Below are 17,951 nucleotides of genomic sequence, written 5' to 3'. Positions count from 1 at the left end.
CAGATATTTGTACACCAATGTTTACAGCAGCCTTATTCAAAATAGCCGAAAGGTAAAAACACCCAAGTGTCCATCATGGATGAATTGAATAAACAGAATGTATATGCATGCAATGGAAAATATTCAGCCTTTAAAAGGAAGAAAAATTTGACACGTGGTACAACATGGAGGAACCTTGAAGACACTATGCTAAGTAAAATAAGCCAGACACAAAAGGACAGATATTGTATGATTCTACTTACATGAGGTACCTAACTTAGTGAAATTCATAGAGACAGGAAGCAGCATGGTGGTTGCCAGGGGCTGGGAGGAGAAGCAATGGGAAGTTATTGTTTAACAGGTATGGAGTTTCAGTTTGTGAAGATGAAAAGAATTCTGGATGGTGGTGATGGTTACAAAATGTGAATATACTTAACACCACTGAACTGTATACTTAAAAACGGTTAAAATGGTAAATTTTATATTATGTATATTTACCACACAAAGAAGATCTCTTCTTAATATGCCCAAAGCAAGTTGTTTTCTACTGAATACTGATCAATAGATCAGTGTGGGGAAAAAGAACATAAGATCATCTTAATTTTTCTCTTTGACAGAGGATGAATCTTGGGGAAAGTAGAATAGTAAGCGGCATTCAATCGATATACCTAAGACTTTAACATCAATTGCCAAGAGTTGAATTGATTGCACTTTTCTGTTCATGATACAGTAATAGCATCATGCCAAGTCATCTCTAATTTTATCTTATCATTCTTTTTTCCCCTTCATCCCTGATACCCCACCTCTGTTTTGTTTTGTTTTTTATAATAACCATCCCAGTGGGCATGAAGTGGTATCTTGCTGTGGTTTTGATTTGCATCTCCCTGATGATTAGTGATGTTGAGCATCTTTTTATGGGTTTATTGGCCAAGAAGAGAACATTTTAAATTACACAGTAAGTTAAGAAACTCATTGTATATGTATCTCTGGATAGCTTCTACCATGAAGTCTTTTTTTTTTTTAATTAATTAATTAATTTATTTATGGCTGTGTTGGGTCTTCGTTTCTGTGCAAGGGCTTTCTCTAGTTGTGGCAAGCAGGGGCCCCTCTTCATTGCACGCGCAGGCTCTGTAATTGTGGCTCATGGGCCCAGTTGCTCCGCGGCATGTGGGATCTTCCCAGACCATGGCTCGAACCCCTGTCCCCTGCATTGGCAGGCAGATTCTCAACCACTGCGCCACCAGGGAAGCCCTTCCATGAAGTCTTGAACACTGACACATTGACTTGTAGTCTTTGTTACAGGATAAAACAAAAGAAAGAGAGAGAAAAAAAAAAAAAAAAAAAACCCTGAAATCTTTAAGGATGCCTGGAATTGTCAGCCAGTTAATCAGTATTCACAATCATTCTTCTGAGCAGGAACTAATGCTTATCCAGTGTCTTAATCAAGGCAGATTAACTGCAGTAATGACCTCAAAATCTTAGCGGCTTAACACAATAGATGTTTTTACTGTTCATATTCACACTCCAATAAGTGCCAGCAGGGAGCTCTGTTCCACACAATCATTCAGGGACCCAGGCTCCTTTGAGTTAGTGCTTCTGCCATCTTAGGAGAGCTCTGAAGTTCATCACTGGATCCTCTGCAATTAGCCTGCTGTTAAAGAAAAGACTGCACGGCAGAAGTACCCCAACTCTTAACTGCCTGGTCAGGGGGGTGACACCATCACTTTCTTCAAATGCCACTAGTCATACAGCCCCATGTAGATGCAAAGGGGCTAAGAAATGTAGCCAAGGAAGAAGAGAATGTGAATTTTAGTGAAAAGTTACCCAGGTTTTGCCACAGTTAACAAGAGATTAGAGGAAATTTTTAGGTTTGAGAAGTTTTTTTTTTTTTTTTTTGGCAGCTTGTGGGATCTTAGTTCCCCAACCAGGGAATGGAACCCAGGGCCCTCGACAGTGAGAGCACAGAGTCCTAACCACTGGACCACCAGGGAATTCCCAAGAAGAATTTTTTAAAATACAGATTCCCTTTACCATCTGCAAGTTATTTTTAAAATTGTAAATCATTTACGGGTTATAATTTTAAAAATTCTGAACCAAAATATATGGTTTTCCCAAAGAATACATTCTTCTAAGTACCTGGAGTGATAATTTGTTAGCATGGTTCCTGAACTGTTTATGTTCCATATGTAAACATGAGCTCCCTGTGAAAAAGCAGTTCATTTGGGGGTGTCCTGTAAGACATGGGAGAGTATCTTGAGTGTGGAAATAATGTGGATCGATTTTCCCAGATGGAGAAGTAGGATGAAGGTGATGCACCTAAGACTTCATCATTCATTCCATATTTGCATATTCTGTATCAATTCCAAGTGAGATCACAAACTATAGCCTGCCTATGACAGGACTCTAAAGTCAGAATAAATTCCCTATGGCAAAATAATCAAGGCAAAAAACATAAAGAAGACAAATGCACACGTGTGGAACTCAGCAAAATGGGCTGAATTCAAGCTTTTCAGCACACACTCTGCAAAACATAAACACAGAGCAACCACAGGCAGGCTATAAAGTATGCTGGGTTACACGACGCAGTGATAAGACATGACCTGGAAAATGTGAGCTGGCGGGGTTGTCTGAGATTGATTAGTTCTCTGCCCTAATGCTCAGGTAATAGGATGCCTTTCAGCTCCATTCTGCCTATTTCAGTCCAGATTTGTTTTCCCTGCTGCCTTAAAAATCAGAAGAGATCCTGTCACTTTCACCCTGCAATCATACAGAAGCTAGCTTTCCTTGTATTACTTCAAAATACGCCAGCGCAGTTCTTTCTCCTCCACAACACAAAATGCAGTTCACGTTAATCTAATGGCATTGACACACCATCTCACAAAGCTCTTCCTGAGACTGATTCCAAAACAAAGCAGAATGTCAAGAACTGGACAGGAGGATGAGGTAAAAAGACAACAATCTAATAGATGCAAAGCAGGAAACCATAAGCAAGCTGCAAAGTTGGAGAGAGAGATGTGAAACTGAATCAATCTCTGTACTACAGACTTCATAGGGAAACTGAAAAGCAAACAGTCATTCCAAACCCACAAAGTGGAAGCATGATGAGGCACGTCAATGGGAAAGAAGAGAACCAGGTTTGGGGAGTGGCTGGAAAGCCAACCAGACAAATCATACCGAATTTCCCCAGCCCTGCTGTTTCCTGTGTGTACACCCTTGGATAGTTTTTTAATGTCATACCATCTCCACAGCCTTCTTCATACTAATTTACCATTTGTATATTAGTCACCAACTCTGACGATCTTAAGCCAAAGGCATTTGTTGGAAGGACATAAGGGCTCAGAAAATCAACAGGAGGCATTGAACCATTAAAATCGGCAGGAACCGAGGGAACCCAGAGGACCAGGTGCAAGGAGAGCCACAGCCATGCAGCGTGGTGGGGTGATTGGCCACTGCCCGGGTCCTGGTGATGACAGCCCGTTTCTCATGTCCTTTCAACTCTTGTTCAAGATTCCAATTCCTGAGACAGTGAGTCTGATTGGTTGAGCCCATATTATGTGCCATCCCCCAGGGAAAGGGAGGATGGGTTCCTTTCAGGTTCCTTAGAGGAAGGGATGTGTTCTCTATGCCATCAGAATGACACCCGCGAGGGAAGGACAATTCCCTCCAATGAAATCAGGATGCTATGGAAGGGCATAAATTTTGGACAGTCAAAAGCAACAAATGACCATTTTCTACACATCTTCTTGTGGCTCAAAATCCATGACTGACTGAAAGTGAGGGAGGCTGTGCGTGTGTGAGCTATATGGGAAACCTCTGTACCTTCTGCTCAATATTGCTGTGAACCTGAACTACTCTACAAAATAAAATCTATTAAAAAAAATGTTTTAACCCATGACTGATCCTTTTGATATTAAAGTTCTCACAACTCTACATTTCCATGGTACCTCACAAACTCCCACTTACCTTGCTTCACCTCTTAATCCACATCTTTTGAAAGGGTATGAATCTTGGGCTGAATCATCAATGATTTGAGATTTTTAAAAACTATTTTAAAAATTAATTTCATACTCTGCAAAATATTTAATGAATGTGAAGTGTGAAGATAGTCTATTACCATCCCTGTAAATCAAGTCCAAATGAGACATTACCTTTCCAGGCATTAAATAGGCTCCCCAGTTTAGTACATTGGGTTTCCAGTAGACATCTGGGATAAATAAGAGTGTGTGTGTGTGTGTGTGTGTGTGTGTGTGTGTGTGTGTGTGTGTTTTCTTGAGCTGCTGGTTTAGAGTCAACAAAACAGCATGTTCTCCACAAAAATGCTGTTAAGATGCACGTATTTCTCCAGTAAAACACACATGCCATTCAACAGGCATCAGATATTTACCAAGTGAGTCCTTGCTTCACTATTGCTCCACTGCCCGTCGGGGAAGGCTTCAGGCTCAGCCTTCATTTCTGGCTCTTCTGTACCAGCCAAACCTCCTTCCCAGAAGCTCCCACCTCCCACCACCCCCGAAGAGGTTCATCTACACAGTGCCTGCTGCGGCTAATGAAATCGTGGTGTCACACGTACGGCACACCAAGTGACGTGGTGCTTGGACCAAAGTTAACATTTGGTAAACAAGCCAGCTGCCTTAAATTCCCCTTGAATCACTTTTCCTGTTACACAACCATTCAGTAAAGGAAATGCAGTCCATGCAGATGAGTGGTGAAAAGAGGGCATGTCTGTGCAGCCTGCAGAAGGGGAGTGAGACTCCTTCTCCCTTCTTTCTGGGCCACAGGCCTGCAGATGCAGACCCTCTCCAGGGCCCTGCTGTAGAATGGCTTCTCTCTCTCTCTCTCTCCTGGAGACAGAAACTTTTAGCAGCTTACACTAGCTGTCTGGGATGTATTATGTGATGTTCACTCCATACTACCTGCAGTGAGTCCCCAGGTCACGTTGCACTTGTCTAGAACACAGAAATTCTTAACAAAGATGCCCAAAGTGGCTGAAGGAAGAGGAAGCAGTTGATAACTTTCCTTCCATCACTCTGAGCTCCATCACTAACCTGTCTTCTGTGTTATTTTTGGAAGTGATTTCCTCCCTTGCTTGTTGGTCTCTGGTTACTTACCTTACTCTAGCGTATTTCATAAAGAAGATCAGCCTCTTTTTTATACCTTATTTGTCTTCCTTAGAATCACAGCACAGTATTCACATACCACGTACCATGGGACTAATAAAAAAATATAACAACAAACAATACTCTCTGCCTCTTACAAGCTCAATAAATACTTGCTGAAAAACAGCCAAACCCCATCCAAAAAAAAAGAAAACGTCAGTTACACAATGACTCCTGTTTATGACAAATACAAGGACATTCATTCATTCACTCGTTACATTTATTGAGCGCCTCCCATGGCCAAGCACCAGGCCAGGCACAGGGGAGAGGACAGTAAGCAAAACAAGCCATTGTCCTTTCTTTCATGGAGCAACAGATATTGATCAAATAATTACACAGATATGCAAACTGCAATGGTGACCAATGTTAGGAAAAGACACAAAATGCTATAAAAATCTACACTGATGGGATTTGATTAGCTAGACAGGTCAGGAATGCCTTCTCTGAAGACATGGTGCTTGAGCTGAGATCAGAAAGATGAGTGGAAGTTATGTAGCTGAGAAGAGCAGAAAAGAGCATCCCAGGTTAGGAGAAGAGCTTTGGGGTAGGAGGGGTGGCGAATACAAAGAGCTGGAAAGGCATTGTGTCTGTACAGAGGGAGTGAGGGGAAGCAGGGCAGGACCAGAGCCTGAAGACCCAGCCAAGGACCACACTTGAGGAGTTTGCCGTATCAAAAGAACCATGAGAAATCACTGAAAGGTTTCTTTGGCCCTGGAACGAGCAGACGAGGGCTGGGCTTGCAGATGGGGGAACCATGAAACCCGTGGGTACCAATCAGTTTCCCTCACAAGCTCTTTGAAGCATCATGGCGCCTATAAGAACAACATGGACAAAGGACACCTCCGGGGTCCCCCCCTCTGCTTCTCATGCATCTTAGGGTGTCCGCTGTGGCCAGCAGCCTATCAGAGAGGCCAATCCTTTAAGCGTGAAAGGCCCTGAACTATGGGGTTTCCGGTATTTATTTGTGTAAGGCAACAATTCTGCCCACTCAGAAGTCCACAGTACCCTGCCTGAATTCCCAGGCTTGAGTGATGAAATTCTTGCTGGACTATGTTTTAAACTTTTCTGCATCCTTGTTGCAGAACCTGGGAATTCTCTGTGTCCATTTAGGGGCTTTCCATTGGCAAGGCCTTGCTGTTGTTCGGCCACGAGGGTTTCGAAAGATGGTTAGTAATACAGAGGTTTTTGTTCTGGAAGTATAGCTCTGGCTCCAGTGTATGGATCGGTTACAGGAAGTCCACAGTGCGGGGGGCTGGAGCAGTGGGCGCTGGTGCCTTGCACCAGCGTGGAGACGACAAAGGAGGGGAAGTGAACAGAGTTAAGGGGTATTTAAAAGATAAGTGTCAACAGGCTCAGTGGGTGATGTGGGGATGAGATTCTAGTTTATGAATCACACAACTAGATGGAATCCCAAATTCATTAAAAACTTACAATAGGAGGACTCTGTATTTGCAGTTCTGCATGTAAGGAGCTTGGGAGTTCCCACTCTGTCCTAACCAAAAATAACAAGCTGAACAGAATGAACAATTAACAACTCTTCTTGGATCCTTTTGAGAGAGGGGGACACAGGGCGAACTACTGCCCCAAGATTAGAGAGACAGACAGGAGAATACAGGGAGTTCAACTTCTGGGACCAGAAACTCATGAACAGAAGCCGATGGAAGCCAGTGGTGGGGTAGGAAAATCTGAACTGTAATGGGTGAGTTGCTGGAGGCTTAGCGGGAACAACTCCAAGAGTTAAAAACTGCAGGCTGAGCCCCAAATATTGTGAGATTTACCTCCAGGAGCTTGATCAGGTTCCCACAATAAATATCAGAGAAAAAACAATCCCCTTGTGCTTCCAGCAGAAAGAGGAGGAAAGGAACCGCTGTGAAATACGCCAGAGCACTCTGTTCTCAACAAAACCTGCCCTCAGGGGCAGCTAGTTAACCACACCTAACCTGCTGGGGTATTGTCAGAACCTAACTGACCTGGGGGAAGGGAAATACCCAACTCCAGACAGCTCTAGCCATCCTGTCCCACCAAAGGGGGAAGAAGAAAACCGAGAAACACGTGTGAAGTTCACAGTTCAGAGATACAGGCACTAAACTCTGAGACCTAATCAGAGGGCTGTAGAGCATCCCACCTCACCTCACCCACACACACACCCATCACCACCTCATCACTAAAGGCTTATTTACAGCAGTTTCTTTTACCTGGTACATCACGTCCACCCATCAAGGAAAAATTACAAGGAAAACACAGTTTGAGCAGACTGAGCAAGCACCAGTACCAGACAGGGCAGGCATGCTGGAATTATCAGACAGGAAATTTAAAACAACTGTGATTAATATGCTGAGGGCTCTGATGGATAAAGTGGACAGTACGCAAGAACAGATGGGCAATGTAAGCAGAGAAATGGAAATCCTATGAAAGAACCAAAAAGAAATGCTAGAGATAAAAAACACTGTAACAGAAATGAAGAATGCCTTTGATGGTCTTATTGGTAGACTGGACACGGCTAAGGAAATCATCTCTGAGCTAAAAACTCATAATAGTGCCATTCACTAAGATAGAGAACATAGGAGGAAGCCCAGATTATATCTTGGATATGTACATCGTCCAATGGAAAAACTTTTAAAGATGAAATGTTTTTCTTCGGGCTGGCAAGGAACTGTGGTGGTTTTGCCCTGTCTACAGAGAAGTGTGTAGCAACCGGGTGGGGAAACAAGACAGAGAAAAGGTGGACTAATGAGAAAAGACACGGCTTCAATGGAAACCACAGGTAGTTCCTATTTTCCATGCAATTTTATTCAGACTACAAAATAAAGCACATAAAGAAGCTATGCAGATAAATGTGGGAGAAGCCCTAAGATGGAAAGAGCTTCCCAAGTATTTATCATGCATAAACTTTTAAATGTTTTTCTCTGAGGCCAAGTAAGGCAGAGAAGCTAGAAGACTCTAACAGATGACAGCTGGTGTCAGAGGTCAGGCTCTATGGACCAGGCATGGTTGATAAGGTTCTCAGTTTGTGGGAACACACCAAATCCCTCCAGGATCTCTGGAGTTCATTCTACTCCTAAAATTTGTGTGATGCTGAGTTCACTCCGAACAGGACTCAAAACACAGGTTACCGTGTCCTTGATAGCTTGGTATGTTTTTGATCCTGTAAATATGTATCACATCTGCCTTCTAAAGGCCACTAGCTTAAGTTGGCATAGAATTGGAGTACTGGGCACATCCAGCTGGCAATTTTCCTAGTAAGCCTGGGAATTCAAGAGGGGATGGTAGAGCTCAAGAGAAGGCAGGGATTCTGCAGAAGCACAGAGCACAGCAGGGGCCTCTGAACGAGTCCCAGTCCAAGACTCCGCCCTCCCACCCAATGTTCAGGCAGCACTGGCATTATGTTTGGCAACAGAAACATACAGAAATGTAAGGTAATTTGAAATGCTAATTCCAGCTCTACCTAGCAAGTATTGTCAGCCCCCTCATTTCTACTAAATTAATCAGAATCCAACATTTTTATTCAGTAACTGTACTCTAAACAGTTACTAGAAGCTAAAACTTGGTTTTAGCTGTGTCGTTAATTTTTAATTAGTCTGCTACATTAGTGTGTCCATTTACAGATGACAGATCATTCAAACGGTAACACATTTTTAATACGTTTTTGTCTACAGATGTATGTCTACAAATGAGAAGGAACAAAGGGAACTCATTTGCCAAGAAGCAGAAGAGCTGGACCTTTTTTCTGTTTAGAGACAAGCACTACACTGCTGTGGGTGAATATGGTTTTGACACCTGCTGCCGAACAGGGAAGAGAGGCTCTGGGGTGAGTACATTCCCAGCATAGTGATGCTCACTGACATTTTTGCACGGTTTCTTGCAATGCACCAATATCAGGGGCAACCCTGTAAATATTACTTGCACTCTAGGGGGTCATAATCCTACTGTTAAGCTGCAGACAGAAGACTCTGGGTCCATTTTAGCAGAAAAAAATATATAAGGTATTTTATTCCTTAACGCAAGCATCAAAAGATGAAATTAAGCTAAACAAAGGCTATAGCTGACATGATGCTCAAAAATACGGATCGCTGGAAGTTGAGAGGAGCAACCAGGACAGTGGATGACAAACCGGAAGACAATAGGCTCTCGGCAAACTAGAATGATGGGTTCTGTCGGTCGAGTTGAGGTTTAATAAGGATGATAAATACAAGGACTTTCCTTTGCATTCAAAAACCAATTCCACGAGTATAGGTTGGAGGAGATGTGGTTTAACAACAACACAGGAAAAAAGAGTTTTAACGTTTTAGCTTATTTGACAGCCAATATGATGTGACTACACAAGAATAATTAGTCAGATTCCATTTATAAAATATGATAGTATCTGGCCAAAGAGAGATAAGTGTTCTGCTCTAGTGAAACCACGTCACGACCTGATTATGGCACCCATTTCTCAGGAGCACTTGAAGAGGACCCGTTTTAGTTAGGGTATGTCTAGGCACTGATACAATGAGATCTATGGATTCAGTGGCTTAAAGAACAAAGAAGCTCGTTTCTCTCCTATGTAACAGTCCCAGGTAAGTGTTCTAAGATGGTAAGTGGCTCTGTTGCATGTGGTCATTCAGGGAACCAAGTTCCTTTCACCATCATTGCTTCATCATCCACCAGGGTATTATCATCTACTACAGAGTTGAAACAGGGTCACCGTTAGGACCAGGTTACAGTTGAAGGAGTAGAGGAAGGACATGCAGAAGAAGTATCCGCTGTCTTGAGGTGCTGGCCAAGAATTGGCACTCATCTTTTCTGCTCACATTCACTGTCACCCAGTGTGCCCATACTTCACTGCATGGCAGGCTGGGAAAGGTAGCTCAGCTGGACACCCCATCTACCCAACTATAATTCTATAGTAACAAAGGGAAGGGAGAATGGATTTTGGTGGCTAGATCACAGTTTTCTGCTACAAACTCTTGGAGAAACAGTGATCATAATGATGGGAGAAAGTTGCATATCATGTTAGGAACATATTGCATCAGAAGAAAATAAGTATTGTGTTTCCTGTGGAAGTGATTAGACTAGTTTATTCTCTGTGGTCCTAGGAGCTCAAACTAAGATATATAGGTAAAGGACTTTCAAAATAATTATCAGAAGATAAGAGAACTTCCTTCTAGAGGTGGAAAGTCCCTCTTACTAGAGGTGTTTGAGCAGAACCTTTGGACTTCTTTCAGGGGCTTTAGAATTTCTTCAAGCATTCCAAGTGGCCAAACGCCCCTTTCTAGCCCTGGGTTTCTATGATTTTAACTAAACTTGTGTTTATAACTCATAGGGGAAGGGAAGGGAAGGCCGAAATTTCTTAGGAGCTTGCTATGTGTAAGTCCTCACAATAACCTGTGACATAGGCATTGTTCCCATATTACCGATGCTCAGAAAGGTTAAGGACCCAGACCCATCAGGTGGCATTCCTGAGATGGCAGTCATCACTGGTGTGATTGCTAAACCCACGATGTTTCCATCAAGCTGCTGCCTCCCGGGATGAAAGTCAAATCTAAACTGTGTTCCCTCTTGTTTCCTCCCCACAACCCCAAATCCTTTATCTGAAGTGTCAGGGTTGACTGCCTGAATGGGACTGGTTGTTCTGTAGGATTTAGCACAAGTTAGGAGCATTTTAACATCCGATCCTTTTTCCAGCTCTTTCCACTGAGCCAAATGACTGATTTGTCACCCACGCTTTTCCTCAGCCCCGAGGCAGAGCCACCTATTCATCCAGAAGCTTCTGCCTCTCTCACTCCTTCCCTAAGAAGAGCACAGGGATTCTCCTGAAACCCCAGACCAGACCACAGTGAATCATTTGCTGCTTTCACCTGCCAGTGTTGTGGAAAAAAGGTTTCATTTGAAATTAATTCTTCAGCCCTTGTGCATTGAAATGGATGTCAAAAGTGAATTAATCACCACCGAAGCTTCCACCATAGAAAATTTACCCAGATTCCCTCCAAAGAGGATGACTCATGCAAAGCACCTGTTTTGTCTCCTTAGTAACTGCTCTTAGATGTCCCTCTTGTATTTGCATGCAGGCGAGCACAGCAAATTGACTGGGGGAAGGGAAAAGGTTCGCAGCATACAGAGTGTGCTCTAGGCAGAATGTCACCCGTAACACTGTTTGCAGACCATCTCGTGCTTTATGGGCTCACTCTGCGTCTCTGTAATAACCCCAGCATTGATTCAGCCGCAGACTCAGTGTGGGACAGAAGTCTGGAAAATTACTAATGGCCTCAGGAAGGTTTGGTGAGACACAATAAAATTGGTTCTGGTGTAATCTCTGTATTGGGAAGATGGATTCATCTCTGTATTAGAAATGGGCTTTTCTTGCCCTTGCCCTTTGCTGCAGTTAGAGTTAGGCATACAACTCTATCAAGAAGGAGGTGAGCGGGGTCGATGGGAGAGGTTCAATCAAACGACTTTTCCTGCTTAACCACAGGAGATAATATTCTAAGAATTGTTTGGTTTGTTTTTTTTTCACTGTTCTATGTGGTTTTTGTCTATCTCGTTCACAAAGCCCTCCCTCACTGGCATTGGGGTAAATAAAAAGAGTATTTGGATCAAGAGCTGGATACTCGTGTCGCAGTGTGTTCTCAGCCACTAAGGAGAGGGTGCCCGTAAACAGATCACTTGGCTTCTCTGGTTTTCCTCTGGTTATTTTTTTGGCTGCTCTGCGCGGCATGCAGGATCTTAGTTCCCCAACCAGGGATAGAACCCACACCCCCGGAATTGGAAGTGCAGAGTCTCAATCACTGGACCGCCAGGGAAGCCCCTCTGGATTTCCTCTTTGGAACTGAGGGATATAACCACTTGACACCATTAGCCCTTCCAACTCTAAAATTTGACATCATTTCCTGGGATCTTACGAGCTGTAAAGTTAGAACTAAGCAGCTTAACACTTAAATTTATTGGGCCGGAGATCATCCAGAATGGTTACTTATCCCTTTATTTTACAAATCATGTCCAGAGAAGTTACTTGTCCAAGATCACAGAAAATTCAAGTCTCTTCATAGTTTTCTTTTTTGTTGTTGTTTCCATTTTTATCGTAATTTAACATGCATATCATTGCAGTCAAATTGCTCCATAAGACTTGTTATGAAAAACAGTCGTTCTCACCGGCCCTCCTTTTCCTACTGCCTAAAGGCAGCTACTTCAAAAAATGTTTTTAACGTATTTACTTCAATATCTCTAAATATTTTATTGTTTCAGCTTCAGGTATAGCCTAAAACACAAAACACACATTTCTCAACCCTCTCTTCTCCCTGTGTAGTTGTATCATAATTTTGTTTAGATTGGTAATCAGTATTAATTTGATGACATAAATATTATTCACAATATGAAGCATACTATGATTACTTTTCCTTTCTGTTTTCTTTTCTCTGAAGTTAATAATTATCATGTTTTATTTTGCCTAATTTTCTATGAATAATCACAAATCCAACCCGAACTCCCTAGAGTTGTATCTATCTTATATATATATATATATATAATATATTTATTTGTTTGTTTGTTTATTTATTTATTTTGGCTGCATTGCGTCTTTGTTGCTGCACATGGGCCTTCTCTAGTTGCGGCTAGCGGGGGCTACCCTTCATTGCGGTGCACAGGCTTCTCATTGCGGTGGCTTCTCTTGTTGCAGAGCACAGGCTCTAGGCACAGGGGCTTCAGTATTTGTGGCACGTGGGCTCAGTAGTTGTGGCTAACTGGCTCAGTAGTTGTGGCTCACGGGCTCTAGAGTGCAGGCTCAGTAGTCGTGGTGTACAGGCTTAGTTGCTCCGCAGCATGTGGGATCTTCCCAGACCAGGGCTCGAACCTGTGTCCCCTTCATTGGCAGGTGGATTCTTAACCACTGCTCCACCCGGGAAGTCCCTATCTTATATTTTAAAACTCCTGTAGGTGTGGAACAAATTTCATCTTCTTGAAGACAGATCTCCTAGAACCTTCTGATCTGCTTCAGTCTGGACCAGCTGTTCTCAAGACCTACACTGGTCTCCGCTATGCTCTCCATTGACCATTCTCTGGGAAACACCCTGCACCTGCCTCCTGTGTTCGATCTTTGGTTTTCTGGATACTACATCTTCCTCTTTCTTGGTTTAATCTCCAACTTCAGCAGAACGTTTCCTCTAGTAAATTCCTAAGAAAAGGTACATGGGAAGTGCTTTCTTACCATGACTTTAATGTGCATTTACCTCATAACTAATGATATTTGGCACATTTTCATATGTCTGTTGACCATTTGGACATCCTCTTTGGTGAAATGCCTAGTGAAAATTTTTGTCCATTGTTGGGGAAGGAAGAGTGAGTAATATCTTTTCTTACTGATTTATACGAGTTATTACATATACATATATATCTGATATCCAGATATATCAGATATATGTATTATAAATATCCCTTTTTGAGGCTTGCTTTTCCACTCTCATCTTTTTTGATAAAGTTCTTAACTTTAATAAGTCCAGTTTATCCATTTTTTTCTTTATACTTAATGCTTTTGGTATCCCATGAAAGATATCTTTGCACATTCCAATGTTACATTCCTATATTATCTTCACATTTAAGTCCACAGTCAACTTGGAATTGGTGTAATGAATGGTGCAAAGTAGAAATCAATATTTTTTCTAATTAGATATCCAATTGACTTAGTATTATTTACTGAAAAGACTATACTTTTTTCACTGCTTTTCAGTAGTAATCTTTGTCATGAATCAAATGACATAATAGGTGTTTTACTATTTCTGAACTCTATTTTTTTCCTTTAATCTTTGTCTCTCCTTGCATAACACCACACTATCATAATTACTGTAGCGTTGTATGTCTTTTTTTTTAATACATTTATTTTATTTACTTATTTTTGGCTGCGTTGAGTCTTCGTTGCTGCGCACGGGCTTTCACTAGTTGCGGTGAGCGGGGGCTACTCTTCGTTGCAGTGCATGTGCTTCTCATTGCGGTGGCTTCCTCTCTTGTTGCAGAGCACGGGCTCTAGGTGTGCAGGCTTCAGTAGTTGTGGCATGAGGACTCACTAGTTGTGGTGCACTGGCTTAGTTGCTCTGCAGCATGTGGGATCTTCCTGGACCAGGGATCAAACCCACATCCCCTGCATTGGCAGGCAGATTCTTAACTACTGCGACACCAGGGAAGTCCCGCGTTGTGTAAGTCTTGATATCCACTGGGGTAACTTTCCAACTTGATTCTTCAAGGTTGTCTTGATTATTCTTGGTCCTTAGTTGTTCCATGTAAAACTTAGAAGCAACCTGTCAATTTACATACATATGCACACACACATACCCACACACAAACCCTGTGGAGTTTTGATTGAAATTGCATTAAGTTTATAGATCAATTTGGGGAGAATTGACAACTTTTCAATATTGAGTCTTCCAATCCATGAGTATGGTATATTCCTCCATTATTTAAGTCTTCTTTGATTTCTCTCCCTACTGTTTTGTGGTTTCACTTGTAGAGATGTTACACATATTTTAATAAGTATTTAATGTTTTATGCTAATATAAATATCATTAATTTTTTTATTTCTAATTGTTTGTTTCTAGTGTTTAGATATACAGTTGAATTTTGTATATTGACCTTGTATCTAGAGACCTTGTTAAATTCACCTTTTAATTTTAATAGTTTATTTTTATGGTTTTTCAATGCACTCAATTATATTGTCTGCAAATTATGATGGTTTATGTTTTCCTTTCAAGTCTTTGAAATGGAGCAGGACCCTATGGTCCTTGCCCAACCCCACGCCCACACCATGTCCTCAGCCTGCCTTTCGTCTGTAGAAAAACTTCAGCCAAAGAATAAGTTTGATCAGAGAAGTGAGAAAATGCAGAAACAAAGGAAAACAGTCAAAGGAGACCAAATAATAATAGTTTAGTCATTAAGCATAGTTAAGGACCTTTAGTTCCTCCTCAAGGGCTATAGATAATACTCTGAGCCATATCCCGTGAGCTGTTGTAGATACTGAAACCCCCGTCATGTGGAAGAAGTTAACTACATGATGACTAGACTATAGCCATGACATAAGCTGCCACGATTGCGAGATTTGGCCTCAAGGAAATGGGAACAAACGGACCCTGGAACTGAAGATTAACTGTACCTAGAACAATCAAGATGATGGTCAGAACACCGATGACCAATTTCAAAATGACTGTCAGAGCTGACGGTGCTGTTTCTGCATGTTAGCCCCCTCCCTCCGTCTATAAAAGCTCTTGCCCCCTGCTTGTCAGAGGGTAGGAGCAGGCCTTTGGACAAGGGCCTGCCCTCCTCTCCCTGCTCCCCCTCCCCCCCACAGGTGCCAGCCTCCAAAGTAAAGCAAACTTTCCTTTCCACCAACTTTGCCTCGTTATTGGCTTTTGAGCAGTGAGCAGCTAGACCCCACTTTCAGTTACATCTTTGATATTTCTTTATTTTTAGCCTTATTTCATTACCCGGAACCTCTAACAGAATGTTGATTAGAACTGATGCAGACATCTCTGTCTTATTACTGATCTCAGGAGAAAAGCTTTTAATATTTCCCCATTAAGTACAAAGTTTGACGTAGGTTTTTGCAAAAACATTTTTAATTTTAAATTAAAGAACTACCTTTTTATTTCTAGTTTTCTGCAAGTCCTTTGGGAGCTGAAATTTACCAAATAATTACCCTGCATCTATTGAGATGATCATATAATTTTTCCCCTTTATTCTGTTAAGGCAGAGAATTGCATTGATTGATTTTTCTAATGTTAAACAACCATGCATTCCTAGAATAAACTCAACTTGGTCATGATGATTTATTCATTTTATATGTATTTTGAATTCTGTTTGTAAATATTTTGTTTATCATTTCTGCACCTGTGCTCATGAATGTGAGAGGCCTGTAGCATTCCTTTCTTGTTCCATTTTTTATCAGATTTTTATGTCAAGGGATATCTCTGGAATTTTAGCCCTTGAAGTCCTGGCTGCCTTGGTCATTCTCTGAGGTCTTCAAATAGCTGGGTTTTAAAAAAAAATGCTATTAAGCTCTTATAATTGTGCTCAGGGGAGGGTTTGTCTGACACAAGCTATTCAATGATAGCCGCAAACAAAACTTTTGCCTTTTACAAATGTGACGAACCAACAAAACTTCAAACAAATTCCTAACCATTAGTTAGCCTTTTGACCTGTTTCAGTTCCTGAAAAATTCTTTGGTTAATAAAAGTGTAGTTTTGACTTTCAGTGTCACTTAGTGCCCTCATCTGTTAAAACAGAGTTGAAGGGGAATAAATGAAAATTAATTATGGACATAATATTCTGTCCCCATAAAGAAGGGAAAAAAACCCAATTTAGTTGGAAAATGTTAATATATCCGTCTCTGATATTTTTCAAATATTAATCAATTATTATAGTAAAAAGGCACCACAGCACCCTCAGTTATGGAACTCAAAAGTTTCATTGGGGCTTCCCTGGTGGTGCAATGGTTGAGAGTCCGCCTGCCGATGCAGGGGACACGGGTTCGTGCCCCGGTCCGGGAGGATCCCGCATGCCGCAGAGCGGCTGGGCCCGTGAGCCATGGCCGCTGAGCCTGCACGTCCGGAGCCTGTGCTCTGCAACGGGAGAGGCCACAGCAGTGAGAGGCCTGCGTACTGCAAAAAAAAAAAAAAAGTTTCATTAGACAAAAGAAGGTGGACTGACTATTCCTATCCTATGACAACTATCAGGAAGAGAAAGACATTATCTGCGCAGCAAGATGAACAAATTATATTCATTAGTTTTAAATGGATGTTAAACAAATTTCTTGGATTTGGCTAAGGAATATGGGATGCATCCTATAGTAATGAAATGTATGGTAAGATCAATCTGAAACAGACAGAAACATCTAAAAAGGGGAGGGTGAGGTGAGAGTAGAGAAGTAGAGATAACTCTACATTTTTTAAACTGCTACTATGTGCTAGGTGCTTTGCTTGGGGCTTTGCTGGCATTATCTCACTTAATCCCTGCAAACATAATGAGGTATTTTTGTTCCCACTTTATAAAAAAGGTAATTAAGGCTCAGTTTGAATAAATAACTTTTTCCAAAATCACAAAGACAGTAAGTGGGATTCAAATCTAGCTCTGTTTGACTCTAGAACCTATACTCTTCCTACTAAACCAGGCTGAGATTAAACAGAAGAGAAACCAGGTTTTCTTACCAGTAAAGACTAGATTCTCTATTAGTAAGCAAAAGTAAGCAAAAAACTCCTGCAAAAGGGAGTTATGGGAAGGAAGGGTTTAGTTATGTGTTCATGGTTTGTTGCGTAAGGATTTTATTTGGGGTGTGTATTTCCTTTGTCTCTGGAGTTCTTGGTATATTCTCAAATAAAAACATTTCCTGTTTACTACTGACTGGGCTAACATCCAATAACCAAGCAAGATAAACAAATTCCAACATTTTTCCATCCAGTGTAGAGTTAGATTCTGTGTATCTGTGGCTGAGCTGCTCAGTGGTCTAGGAAACAGTGTCAGTTAAGGTCAGGTCATGGGTTAGATCTGCGTTTCCTAAATGTGTTTTATAGAACACACTAGTTTTATGTGATAGTGACAGATATTATTCAGGAAAAAATTAAGCATCTAGGGGTGGTTCATGGCCAAATATGTTTATTAAACTCTGGATTAAACCAAGTTAAACAAATTTATTTCAGACTTTTCTACACCTTAAAGTATTAATATATACTGTGACTATTCAGGGGGAGGTATAGTATAAGTATTTTCAAAATTTACTTGGCTCCAAAATGCTTCATTTGAGGAATATCTTCTAGAATCATTATTACATAGAACATATTTGGGGGAGGGAGGGGTTTAGATGAT

At 41.5% G+C, this 17,951-nt stretch overlaps 1 protein-coding gene across 3 annotated transcripts in view; it reads left to right on the top strand.

The window, feature by feature from the left end:
• The window catches only part of LOC307176923 (uncharacterized protein), a 121,507-nt gene that overhangs the window by 63,764 nt on the left and 39,792 nt on the right, over positions 1-17,951 (top strand). For all 3 annotated transcript variants that reach the window (XR_013824949.1, XR_013824950.1, XR_013824951.1), the window contains one exon: positions 8,792-8,943. The gene's annotated coding sequence lies outside the window, so the exon portion shown is untranslated. The remainder of the gene's footprint in view (positions 1-8,791; positions 8,944-17,951) is intronic.

Source organism: Stenella coeruleoalba, assembly GCF_951394435.1.
Source record: "Stenella coeruleoalba genome assembly, chromosome: 18".
Classification (NCBI taxonomy): domain Eukaryota; kingdom Metazoa; phylum Chordata; class Mammalia; order Artiodactyla; family Delphinidae; genus Stenella; species Stenella coeruleoalba.
This window is presented reverse-complemented; position numbering and strand designations above follow the sequence as displayed.